The sequence below is a fragment of the Lepidochelys kempii genome, chromosome 11, assembly GCF_965140285.1.
Source record: "Lepidochelys kempii isolate rLepKem1 chromosome 11, rLepKem1.hap1, whole genome shotgun sequence".
Lineage (NCBI taxonomy): Eukaryota > Metazoa > Chordata > Testudines > Cheloniidae > Lepidochelys > Lepidochelys kempii.
In genome coordinates, this window is record NC_136390.1 from 30,759,747 (window position 1) to 30,772,705 (window position 12,959).

A 12,959-nucleotide genomic window follows, 5' to 3' on the forward strand; every position below is an offset into this window, starting at 1 on the left:
CACAACTGGATAGAGCAGGGCTGCTGGATTGGAGCTGGAGAGTGGGGAAACAGGGTTGGAGTGGCGCTCAGGGGGTCTGGATCAGAGCTGGGAGAATGGGGAGAGCATTTGGGGATTAGAGAAAAGCTCTATGGTGGAAAGCTGAAGGGGAATTGTAGGGACCTGAAATTGAGCAGGGGGCTGGATCAGGGAATGGGGGCCAGGAGAGGATCTAAAAAGGGCTGGAGTGGTGACTTAATCAGAGCTGGGGAAGTTGAAGGCTAGGGACTGAAGGAAACTGGAAGGGGGTTGAGGGAGAGCTGTGGGAGGAGCTGGATCAGAACTGGAAGGGAATGAGAAGGGCTGTAAGGGACCTGAAGTAGGGTTGCCAACCCTCCAGGATTGGCCTGGGGCTGGAGTTTCCCGGAATAGGCATCCATCTCCCAGTGACTATTGAAAGCAATCTGGGAGATTTTAATAGGATATTTTAAGAAAATGACATTACATAATGTCTGGGAATCTCCCAGAATAGCTTCAGAGTTGGCAACCCAAACCTGAAGTAAAGTTAGACAGGAACTGGGGATCTGCAGGGGCAGGGGATTTGGAGAGGAGTTAGGTTGGAGCTAAGGGGCTGGGCAGGAGCTAGGGAAGATGGCGGTTAGATTAGCGCTGTAGAAAACTGGGAGGGGCTGGACTGAACATAGGAATGGCCATACTGCCTCAGACCAATGGTCCAGCTAGCCCAAGGGTTCTCAAACTGGGGGTCGGAACCTCTCAGGGGGTCGCGAGGTTATTACAGGGAGGTCACGAGCTGTCAGCCGTCACCCCAAACCCCGTTTTGCCTCCAGCATTTATAATGGTGTTAAATATATTAAAAATTGTTTTTAATTTATAAGGGGGGGGTCGCACTCAGAGGCTTGCTATGTGAAAGGGGTCACCAGCACAAATGTTAGAGAACCACTGATCTAGCCCAATATCCTGCCTTCCCACAGTGGCCAGTGCCAGATGCTTCAGGGGGAATGAGCAGAACAAGGCAATTATAAAGTGATACATCCTTGTGATCCAATCCCAACATCTGGCAGTCAGAGGCTTTGGGACACCCAGAGTATGGGGTTGCAGTCCTGATCATCTTGTCAAATAGCCACTGATGGGCTTATTCTCCATGAACTTAACTAATTTCTTTTTTATACTTTTGGCCTTCACAACATCCCCTGGTAAAGAGTTCCACAAATTGTGCCTTGTGTGAGGAAGCACTTCCTTATGTTTGTGTTTAACCTGCTGCCTATTCATTTCACTGGGTGACCCCTGACTCTTTTGTTCGGTGAAGGGGTAAATAATACGTCCTTATTCACTTTCCCGAGGCCATTCCAGAGTTTATAAACCTCCATCAGAACGCCCAGCTCTTTTTTCTCCCTCCTTATGGGGCAGGGGTTCGAGCCCCCTGGGCATTCCATGGATTTATACAGTGCTCTTGTCTACCCCTCTCCTCACTGGGGCTGTGGGGCAGCTGGAGGGGGGAGGATTGGGGCCAGAGGTTAGGGGGGGTCTGGACTGCGGCAGGTGGCCAGGGGGTGTGGGGAGCTGGAGGGGCCGGCTTGAGGCTGTGGGGACGGGATTGGTGGCAGGCGGGGCAGGTTGCGGGGACGGATTTCAGAGTCAGGAAGGGCTTCCCCCGCCCGCCCCTTCTTGCCCCAGGGTCCGTTGGGGCCACTCGCGCCACTGCCCCGCTCCTAGGAAGGCTCCTGCCAGCGCCGAGCCCGCAGCGCTGGGCAGCCCCGGAGCGGCGGGGTCGCCGGGGCCGAGCGGGGCTCGCTGACTCTGGGCCAAAGGCGCAGCTGCAGACAGAGCCGCCCGGGCGGTTCCCGCGCCTGGCCTGGGACGTGGCCGCGAGCGCTGACGGGGGCGGGCAGCGACGCTGTGGGCGCGCCGAGCGCAGCAGCCGCGGCCAGGCACGAGCCTGGGGGGGGCGGGGGAGCCTGGTGCTGGTGCAGGGCGAGCCAGGCCTTGGGAACGATGCATAGGCCTGGCGGGACTCACGAGGACAGCTGGGGGATGTAGCTCAGTGGTAGAGCGCGCGCTTCGCATGTGTGAGGTCCCGGGTTCAATCCCCGGCATCTCCAGCCGTTTTTGTTTTTCCTTATTAAAAATAATTGTTTCCAAGCACCGGGCTGATCCAGTTCCTCCCCCCCCCCCACTGCCTCCGGGTTCCCTCAAACCCCCCGAGCCAGCCCCCGAGCTGGTGTCTGTCCTTCCCAGTCCAGGCCAAATAATGGGGATATTGAAAATATCGTAGCAAAAATTTCTGGTGAGGTCTGGTTTTTGGCGGTGAGGTGCCGCTTGTAGGGAGACAGCGGTGAAAGCAGAGCGAACGAGTGGATTTTAATTACAGTTTTAAAATTGAATTTAGTCCTGGGCAAAAGGCCAGTTGCATTGGCCGGGAATCGAACCCGGGCCTCCCGCGTGGCAGGCGAGAATTCTACCACTGAACCACCAATGCAGTACTGCAAACACATGATCAAATACATCCTATTAAAATGTATCCGATGTGTATTTCTTAATTGTACTTCAGATCAGAATTTATATTTCTTATGTTGCAATATTTTTTTAAAAACAAACTCTACTTTTTAAATCCACCTTCTGCTAAATAACATTAGGTTTATATAAAATAGTCTCTGAGATGCAAAAATAATAAATAGCAAAAATAATAAATAAACATGAAGATTTGTGTAATGTCCTGGAAATTGCCTGGTAATGTGTGCAATGGAAGTAGCAAACTAGGGTTATCTTTTTTCATTTTATTTATCCTGAGCTTGCCTGATTTTGTTGTAGGGACCATGACTTTAGACTTCCAGGGCTCACATTATCCTCCAACAAAGCAATGCATCATGACTGGATTTGCAACATTGTGTTTTAATATTTTGGCATTTTGATATAATATGATGTATAGTGATATTTTAATTAAAAATTAATCATTGTGAACTGATGAGGTATCAGTGTAATGTCATCACTTGCACTGTGATGCAGCAATGTAATGTTGTTACAAATGATAGAAAGTCTTGACACCTTAGTTTGTCTTGTTGGACAGACTCTCAAGACTAGTCATGCATAGCAAGCAAGACTTTCAAGGGAAAACAAGAACAACTTGTGAGTCATATCAAGAGAAAATAAGACCTGAAAGTAAGAACAATGTCTGCAATTATATAGCCTAGAAGGCACACAGGAATAAATTTGAACCAGAATGAGCCTATAATTAATTATAAACACTATTAATGGAAGATTTAAAAACAGATATCTGTTAGATTCGAATAAAAAAATAAAATAATTATTTTAACACCAAGGGACATTTTCAGCTCTCTCCTGCTTTGTGAGTTCATAAAATATTTATGTCAAAATATGAATTTGCCTATGCGAATGGCCATTTGTGCACATAAGTCTTGTAACTGTGGATCTGACTACCCTATGTACATTCATAAGTGCATGTTTAGCATGTGCAAATGGGTGAATGTGCAAGTTTTCTCTGCATGTAAAAAGAGAGGCTGCATGAAATCGCCCCCCCCCCCCCCGCCCTGGATTATTGGAGACTTTGTCCACAGAACAGGTATAGGCATTAACTTTCCCAAGAGTTAGGTAAATAATGAAAAAAAAGGAATGTTTTATTTAGAAAATAACAATGAAATGTTCCAGACAAATTATTATATTTGAAAATTATTCACTCAGATCTACATACTAAGGCAAACACATTATTTCGAAATATAGCAACATAGATCAAATAAATTATTTGCTAAATATTAATCACTCAGCTCCCATTAATTGTAGGAATTAATCTAATAGCAAGAATTTCCTTTGAGCATCAAAAGGTAAAGTACACCTCTAAGGCCCAGCACCTGATCCGGAAACGTGGGGTCAGAGATGTCTGTACTCATGGAATGTCCCGCTGAAATCAGCAGAGCGCTAAACAGCCACAAGCGTTCCCCAATGTGGTTCTCTTTGTAGGATTAGGGTTTAGGTGACTAATGGGACAGGTTTTATTTATGTTGAATTGCAGTCGTCAAGAAAATGTTTAGATTGATTTTATGCAGGGGAACTTGCCACCGGAATGCCTTACAGGTTAGCAAGACTTGTGTGATCAGCAACTAACCCTCTGGTCATTCTCCGAGCACAAATGAAGCCCATTCGCACCCACGAGTGCTAAATTAACAGAGTTTTGAAAACTGTTATATATAACAGTATATACTTCTTGACAGAAACACTTCTTACAGTAAACCAGACTAGAGTGAATAAAAAGAAATGATCACACTACAAACAGAGGTGATGTGTGTGGAGGAGAGGGGCATGCAGGGTCATGTGCCTCCCCAGATTTGCTGTTTGGCTTGTCTGAACATGCTTATACGGACTGAGCATGCTCAGTAACACTGCTGAAGCTGGCTGCCCTGACTCTGCCTCCCACTATCAGCAGGCACAGGTTGTCTCTGACTACAAACATATTTGTACTGTTTGCTTGGACTCACACTCCTTCTTGAGCATTTGCTCAATAGTATTATATTGCATTAAGAATAAGACTAATTCTTTATTATTCTGAGAAACAATAAAACTATGAAACAAATGTAAAACCATGCCCTTTTGTAGGACTAACAAAGTTCGTACTCTTGTTCCTTTTATTTAAGTAATACACCAGATCTGAATATCACCAACTGAAATAGAAGTATATGACTGGGCCAAAAACAGTGGACACTAATCATAAACCTGTAAAGTGATTACTTAGTTGTATTATGGATTCATGCTCTCTAGAAACTGAAGAAAATTTGGCCTACCACCTAATTTCTTTCCCAGGAAAGCAAGTGCACATCAATTTGTGTTTAACGTGTCATAGAGTACAGTGGGCATTTAAAGATAGCTATCTACATAGACAGAATAAATATATATTGTAGAGCCTTCAGCAAAGATTGTTTAAACAAAGCAAGCAAAACAATTGCTGTAATCTTTAAGGTAAGACTTACTATGTCGAACAACTTGTCAATGCGGGTTAAAGTTTTAAGGCCTAGCTATTTTGACAGTGTCCCTTCAAGCACAGTGAGAGCATAGGGACTTGTAGGACAGGAAAAGGTCACTTGGTCACACATATCTGCCTCCTTTAAGTTCATCTCAACCCCCAGTGGGCCTGTCCCAATTAATTATTTTAATATACAAAGAAAATATTTATGTAGAAAAAAAGTCTAATTAAATGTTCTGAGGAGCCTACTGGATGGCTGGCATTGCAAAAAAGATTGCTGAAAAAGAGCTGAGAACACGAAATACAATCAGCAAGATTAATATGCTATCGGTCATTTATATCTGGTAATTTTTTTGTCTCCTCAGAAACACATGTACAGTTTTAGCTAAATGAAAACTCCCAGATTTCTTCATTTCCCTTTATTTTCAGCTGCATAGTTCTGCAATGCAAAAGGTTACTAAACAAACATTTACAAGAAACATAAGATAATTTGAACTAATTTTATTTCAGTAGACAGCTATTGATTACATAGCTAGCAACCTGCATAAGCTCCTTGTGAATGTATAGGCTCCTGTGAAAGCATTTGTGTCTAAATATTATCCAAATGCCTAAGTTAATTAATTAATTAATTAAAGAGAAAACTGATCTATAATATGAAGAATATAACTTGGACAACATGGGATTCAAATCTCGTGTTTACTTCTTAAATGTATTATACTGTGACGTGTCTTTAGATAAGTTTTCTAAGATTTTTTACTAATGACTTGAACTGTTGCTGGAGAAAGTTTAGGGACAAAGTAGCAAACCTGCATGTTTGCTGGCATTGAATCTAGTCTGTTATTGTCTCCCTATAGAAAAAACAAGTAGGCTTCTGTCATGTTCTGGGATGCAACCCATAACCAGTAAGGGATTCTGCCCTGTAGCCCAGGGTGCCTTAACTGCTTGGCTGCTGTGGCTCGCAACCTGGACACCAACAGCCAGCTAACCAACATGCAGTATCCTGAGTCTGTGTGTGCTCTTCAGCCCTGCTTCAGCGCCTTAACCCCACCAGCCTTCCTACAACACAACAGCCCCACCCTGGTACTCACCACTCTTTGGCTACAACTTGAAGAGGTGACCGCAGCACACTTTCAATGCAAGAGGGAAAGGGACTCACTGATATCTGGTAGTGAGTTTCAGTTGACCTGTCCAGCTCAGTGTGCCCCAGTTCATTAATGTATCATGTAAGGTTTCATTGGAAAACTAATAACACACTAAACATTAATATTCTTGCGTACGGTAAACACCCAAGGGACCATACAAATATGAAGGAAACATGGAACTAAAATATGTTTGCCAGACAAGTCTGGGCAGTGGGTAAACAGGCTTCTCCCAGACAAAGAACAGGCCAATGTCTCTAGCCAGGTGTAATGAGAGTTGATTAGCAATCTCTTCAAGTGGCCATTTATTTGCATTTTAGTAAACACCAGTGCAGGAGGAAACCAACATGGAATTTCCTTCACAAGCAGACTCCATGTATCCTTCCTCACAGCTTGAATGAATTTTATTTTGGGGAATAACCTTCAGAAGAATTGATTTCAAATGTTCACTGAACTATAAAAGGGAGGGCAAAGAACCCCAAGTTATCTTTCACCTTGCAAGACAAAGGAACTGAGTACTTTGGACTTTGTGGGAGATGCTGCCAAGAGGGGTGGTCAGCCATCTTGCTGGAAGATAGTATGGTAAGTATCTGACTTTGAACCAGGACTGTGGTTTTGTCAAGGCTTAGTCTCTAGAAAGCATTTTTCACTTTTATTTGCTTGTAACCATTTCTAACTCTATCCTTTGTACTTGAACTCATTTAAAATCCTATTTCTTTTTGTTAATAAACTTGTTTTACTTTTAATCTCAACTAACTCAATGCTGGGTCTGAACTGAAGTGATTGTGAACACCAGTTAAAGAGATAAGCTGTGCATTTTGTCTCTTTAGAGGAGCAAATGAACCTTATTATTCCTCTGAATGGTCCAGGAAAGGGCAGGATGTTGCACAGTACATGATTTTGAGAAAATTCAGGACTGGGGGGTATTGGGATCATCTTGCGAGGTGTAATCAAAAAGCTGGTGGATACCAGAGTATAGCTGGGTGTAACAAGCAGGTTACTGGGATCAGAATTGCTGGTCCAGGGCTGCTTATCACACAGACACTCTATGCATGCTTGTGTGCTGGCTGGGAGTGTCCAGACAAGGGAGCTACAGCAGCAGAGCAATATAATACATAATATGAAGAGGATAACTTGGACAAAGAACCCAGGGTTACAGGGCAGGCAGTGACAATCTCTCACGGGTGTGGATTGAGAACTACAGATTCCTAAAAGCCTGTTGACAAGTCCTCCCTTTCTCCCTCTGGCAAAAAGAAAAGAATATTCATTAGGTATTGTTACTTTGTGGCACAACTACAATTATGAAAAAGTGGAAAAGAAATATCCTTAAATCATTCAAAAAATCCTGAAACAGTCTTGCAAACTGTAAATGAAAAAAAAGTTTTTGTTGATAATTTCTATGGAAATTTTCAATTTTTTGCAGAAATTTCCATACCAAAAATATTGTCCAAAATCCTAAATATTTTGAGCTTTTGTCAAACTATTTCATTTTTCAAGCATTCTTTTTTTGAAGAAACTTTCAAAATTTGATGAAATTTTCCATGGAAAACAGATGCTTTTTGTGAAAAATTAATTAGTCGAAAACCCAATTTTTTGTGAAAAAACAATGTCGATCGAAAAATTTCAACCAGCTTTATTGATCATACATAATCATAGAATCATAGAATATTAGGGTTGGAAGGGACCTCAGAAGGTCATCTAGTCCAACCCCCTGCTCAAAGCAGGACCAATCCCCAATTAAATCATCCCAGCCAGGGCTTTGTCAAGCCTGACCTTAAAAACTTCTAAGGAAGGAGATTCCACCACCTCCCTAGGTAACGCATTCCAGTGTTTCACCACCCTCCTAGTGAAAAAGTTTTTCCTAATATCCAACCTAAACCTCCCCCACTGCAACTTGAGACCATTACTCCTTGTCCTGTCATCTTCTACCACTGAGAATAGTCTAGAACCATCCTCTTTGGAACCACCTCTCAGGTAGTTGAAAGCAGCTATCAAATCCCCCCTCATTCTTCTCTTCTGCAGACTAAACAATCCCAGTTCCCTCAGCCTCTCCTCATAAGTCATGTGTTCCAGACCCTTAATCATTTTTGTTGCCCTTCGCTGGACTCTCTCCAATTTTTCCACATCCTTCTTGTAGTGTGGGGCCCCAAACTGGACACAGTACTCCAAATGAGGCCTCACCAATGTCGAATAGAGGGGAACCATCACGTCCCTCGATCTGCTGGCAATGCCCCTACTTATACATCCCAAAATGCCATTGGCTTTCTTGGCAACAAGGATACACTGTTGACTCATATCCAGCTTCTCGTCCACTGTCACCCCTAGGTCCTTTTCCGCAGAACTGCTGCCTAGCCATTCGGTCCCTAGTCTGTAGCGGTGCATTGGATTCTTCCGTCCTAAGTGCAGGACCCTGCACTTATCCTTGTTGAACCTCATCAGATTCCTTTAGGCCCAATCCTCCAAATTGTCTAGGTCCCTCTGTATCCTAACCCTACCTGCCACCATATCTACCACTCCTCCTAGTTTAGTATCATCCGCAAATTTGCTGAGAGCGCAATCCACACCATCCTCCAGATCATTTATGAAGATATTGAACAAAACCGGCCCCAGGACCGACCCTTGGGGCACTCCACTTGATACTGGCTGCCAACTAGACATGGAGCCATTGATCACTACCTGTTGAGCCTGACAATCTAGCCAACTTTCTACCCACCTTATAGTGCATTCATCCAGCCCATACTTCTTTAACTTGCTGACAAGAACACTGTGGGAGACCGTGTCAAAAGCTTTGCCAAAGTCAAGAAACAATACATCCGCTGCTTTCCCTTCATCCACAGAACCAGTAATCTCATCATAGAAGGCGATGAGATTAGTCAGGCATGACCTTCCCTTGGTGAATCCATGCTGACTGTTCCTGATCACTTTCCTCTCGTGTAAGTGCTTCAGGATTGATTCCTTGAGGACCTGCTCCATGATTTTTCCGGGGACTGAGGTGAGGCTGACTGGCCTGTAGTTCCCAGGACCCTCCTTCTTCCCTTTTTTAAAGATGGGCACTACATTAGCCTTTTTCCAGTCGTCCGGGACTTCCCCCGATCGCCATGAGTTTTCAAAGATAATGGCCAATGGCTCTGCAATCACAGCCGCCAACTCCTTTAGCACTCTCAGATGCAACGCATCCGGCCCTATGGACTTGTGCACGTCCAGCTTTTCTAAATAGTCCCTAACCACTTCTTTCTCCACAGAGGGCTGGCCACCTACTCCCCATGCTGTGTTGCCCAGCGCAGCAGTCTGGGAGCTGACCTTGTTTGTGAAGACAGAGGCAAAAAAAGCATTGAGTACATTAGCTTTTTCCACATCCTCTGTCACTAGGTTGCCTCCCTCATTCAGTAAGGGGCCCACACTTTCCTTGGCTTTCTTCTTGTTGCCAACATACCTGAAGAAACCCTTCTTGTTACTCTTAACATCTCTTGCTAGCTGCAGCTCCAAGTGCGATTTGGCCCTCCTGATTTCATTCCTACATGCCCGAGCAATATTTTTATACTCTTCCCTGGTCATTTGTCCATCCTCCACTTCTTGTAAGCTTCTTTTTTATGTTTAACTTTTTAAAAGATTTGCCACCACCATTTATAATAATTTCCAGAAACTGGAATAAGATTTCCACTTATTTGGGGAGATTTTTAGAAGCCAATCTTAATTTTTATTTTGTTTTTTGTTTTAAAAAGGAGCTGCAAGGCACTTTCTATCATTCCCAGACTTTTGGGCTGCTGCTAGCCACCTGGAGACAGCAAAAATGTTCCCGTTTTATACCTTATTTATTGTATCTACTGAGCCTCCACGACTGCTGCACAGGCTTTATCCCATTGCTGGCCTGTTCCCTCATTCCTCCACCCCCCAGGGCACAGAAGCCATTAAATGAGAGAATATGCTTATTATCTTGATTATATGTGAGATAATATGTTTCAGTTACTCTAAGGTGGTGATATAAGGAAGCAATGTTATAAAAAATAACAAGGATGAAGAAGCAGGAAAATCCACAGTCTCATTCCACCCTGCACATCAGCATCACCGAATTTGTGGCTGTGTGAGGTTGTGTGTACTGTTTCTTTAAAACTGTAATGGGAAACCGTGCAGCAGGGGACTCAGGAAGTTGTTAAGATCGTGCCTTTTAGGTCCACAACCCATAAATGCACCAAAAAAATCTTGTGCCCCATCATCTCCCACAGTCCCTTTTGAGTACAAAGAATTGTGGGATTTAGAACATGAAACAACTATTTGGCCATTTTGTTACATGCAGATTTTACAAGGTGGGGGATGTGGGGATGGCTGATGGTGTGAAGGGGTGCTGTGGGTGAGCACTAGGGGCACAGAGTGGTACACCTGCAGAGTGTGTATGTGGAGTGATGGTGGAGTGGGGTTGATTGCTAGTCCTGAGTGAGGAGGTGGTGATGGTGCTGCTGCTGAGGTGGGCTTTTCCCTTCCCTCTCCCTGCTTGCATAATACTTGGGACTGGAGCTTGAACAGCACTGCTCTAGGAAGCTGAGGTTGGTCCCCCAGCTCCTTGAAGCTGCTCAGTTTATACAGGAGCTGAGCCATATCCAGGGCAGGGAGGAGCTACTCTCTCTGCCTTGCAGACAGGGTGGGGGAAGCAACCACAAGGAAGAGGAGGAGGGTGATAGGAACAAACAGTTCCTTCCCTAATTTGGCCTTGGTTTCTGCTGGGTCCTAGCGCCCTTAACAAGCTTCGTAGTTCAGGCTCTGACTGTGCATGAATCAGCAGGACCCTAGGCAACCGCTTTTCAGGATGCTGTTCTAAGGGCAAGGTCTTTCAGGAGGAAGTTGGGGAAGAGAGACAGAGTAGCTTTAGGGACAGTAATGGCTCCCTTATTCTAATAAATTTCCTTGTTAAGTATTAGATGAAAACAACTCTGTGATCCTCTATCATTGTCATCACGTGAGAAGCAGAAAACTCACGTAAGCAGGCAGGAATGGCTGAGTGGGCATTCACTGGACTTTCAGAGCCAGATTCTGATATCAGTTGCAGCAGTGTAAATTTGCAATATGTCTACTGAAATTATTGGAAGGGTGGGTGTATTTCTGGCAGGGACTGCATTGGATCTCAGCTCATGAAAGTGCCTTGGTTTCACAGGAGAGTGTGCACTTGAGAGTTTGTTGAGACCTTTAGCTTCTGGTTGTCGAAAGATGCAATTTGCATTTATGCAATGCATAGAGAGACTGTCTTGTGTAACAGAGTAAGGAATAACGATGAGTCTTTGTGGCACATTAGAGACTATCACATTTACTTGGGCATAAGCTTTTGTGGGCTATATAGGAGCAAGGTTGCGGAAGACTGGCGAGGAGCTAAGTGGTGGATTCAGTATGTGACTGGATGTAAGCGGAGGATGCAGGCAGTTTCAATGAACTTTGTCCGACAGATCCTGCCAAAAGACATTGTAGCATAGCTCAGCATATTTTTGCCTGTAAAAGAGTCAGTTTATGTAATAAGCATAAATTGTACATATAAGAATGCAGCCAGCTGTTGACCCCATGTAACCCCGAGATAAGCGTGGAGAATATATCACTGCAGAGGACTCCCCCCCCGGCGGAGTCCTACCTGGTCAGCTGTCCCGAACGGCTAGAGTCCCCTGCAGCCCCTCTGCGCGTCCTAGGGGATCCCCAGGCAGATTGGAGCGTAAATTCTTCCTTCCTTCAATAAAGCATAGTTTACTATTCTTAGGCCTGAGTGTCCTCCTTTTGCTGGTATCTTCCCCCCCAGCAGGCACAGGCTAGAACCCACTTAATAAGGAATGGATATTAGAGCACCTAGCAATGCTTTGACTATGACACTTTTGCATGTGACCCCCCGTTAGGTTGACAAATCTGACCATGGCAAATTCTGCCATTCAGTGTTGTGCTAGAGAGGAAGCTAGGAGAGGCCCTCACGAGCCCATTGTTAACATTCCACATCAAAATAAAGGGAAGGTTGAGGTGAGTTCCCCTGCTTCTAGCAGGGGTTGTCTCTTTTCTAGATATTGATTAATAATCCCTGCCAGAAGCATCTTATCTGTAGATTGCATAAAAATACTGCTCAAGAGCTAACTGCACTGTCAGACACCACTTATTCCCACTGCCTGCCTCCTGCAGATGGTGAAGTGCTCCTATTCTAGGAGCCTGGGCTTGGCCATTACATTATTTTGTGTGTTCTGCATCAAATAATGAGATCGGTGACTATACACTTTTAAAACCTAAATCGTGACTTTTGCATTTTTTGCTGACTAAGCCATGTTTTTTAACATGACAACAAGAAGCCTTAATTATGATTAAAATGCATTTTTTTAATGGGAAAATGAATGGATTCCCCACTTCTCCTCAAGCACTTACACCCCTGGAATATAAGGTTTATCACGCTCTAATGGGGAACATTTTTGCAGGAACTCCCTGATAATATATTGGCAACCTGTGCCTAGTGTAAAGCCGTTCAACTGGATTTCTGAATAATCAAGTGATACTTGATAACAGCAGCCAGAGAGGGGGAAAACACATTTCTAAATGTTTAATCATAGCTGTGACTAAGTACTTTTGTTCTCTGAAGGTAGTAATTACAATAGAGCCCTCTTGAAGAAATCTCAGCGTTCAGACTCTGCTGCTATTTTCCTCACTATAAGAAAAGGAGTACTTCTAAGGTGCCGCAAGTACTCCTTTTCTTTTTGCGAATACAGACTAACACGGCTGTTACTCTGAAACCTTTCCTCACTATATATTTCTACTTCTCTGCTGTTATTATTCAAAAATGGAATGAAAAATAAATAAATTTAGTTGAAGAAAACAGTAGCAGTATGGACAGATTGTCTTCA

General features: G+C 44.0%; 2 non-coding genes across 2 annotated transcripts; one reads left to right on the forward strand and one right to left on the reverse strand.

The window, feature by feature from the left end:
- The first annotated feature begins 2,027 nt into the window (after nt 1-2,027).
- TRNAA-CGC (transfer RNA alanine (anticodon CGC)) lies at nt 2,028-2,099 on the forward strand. Its single transcript has one exon. It is a non-coding gene; the product is annotated as a tRNA-Ala (tRNA).
- A 306-nt stretch (nt 2,100-2,405) lies between these two features.
- Nucleotides 2,406-2,476, reverse strand: TRNAG-GCC (transfer RNA glycine (anticodon GCC)). Its single transcript has one exon. It is a non-coding gene; the product is annotated as a tRNA-Gly (tRNA).
- Nucleotides 2,477-12,959: the final 10,483 nt, after the last annotated feature.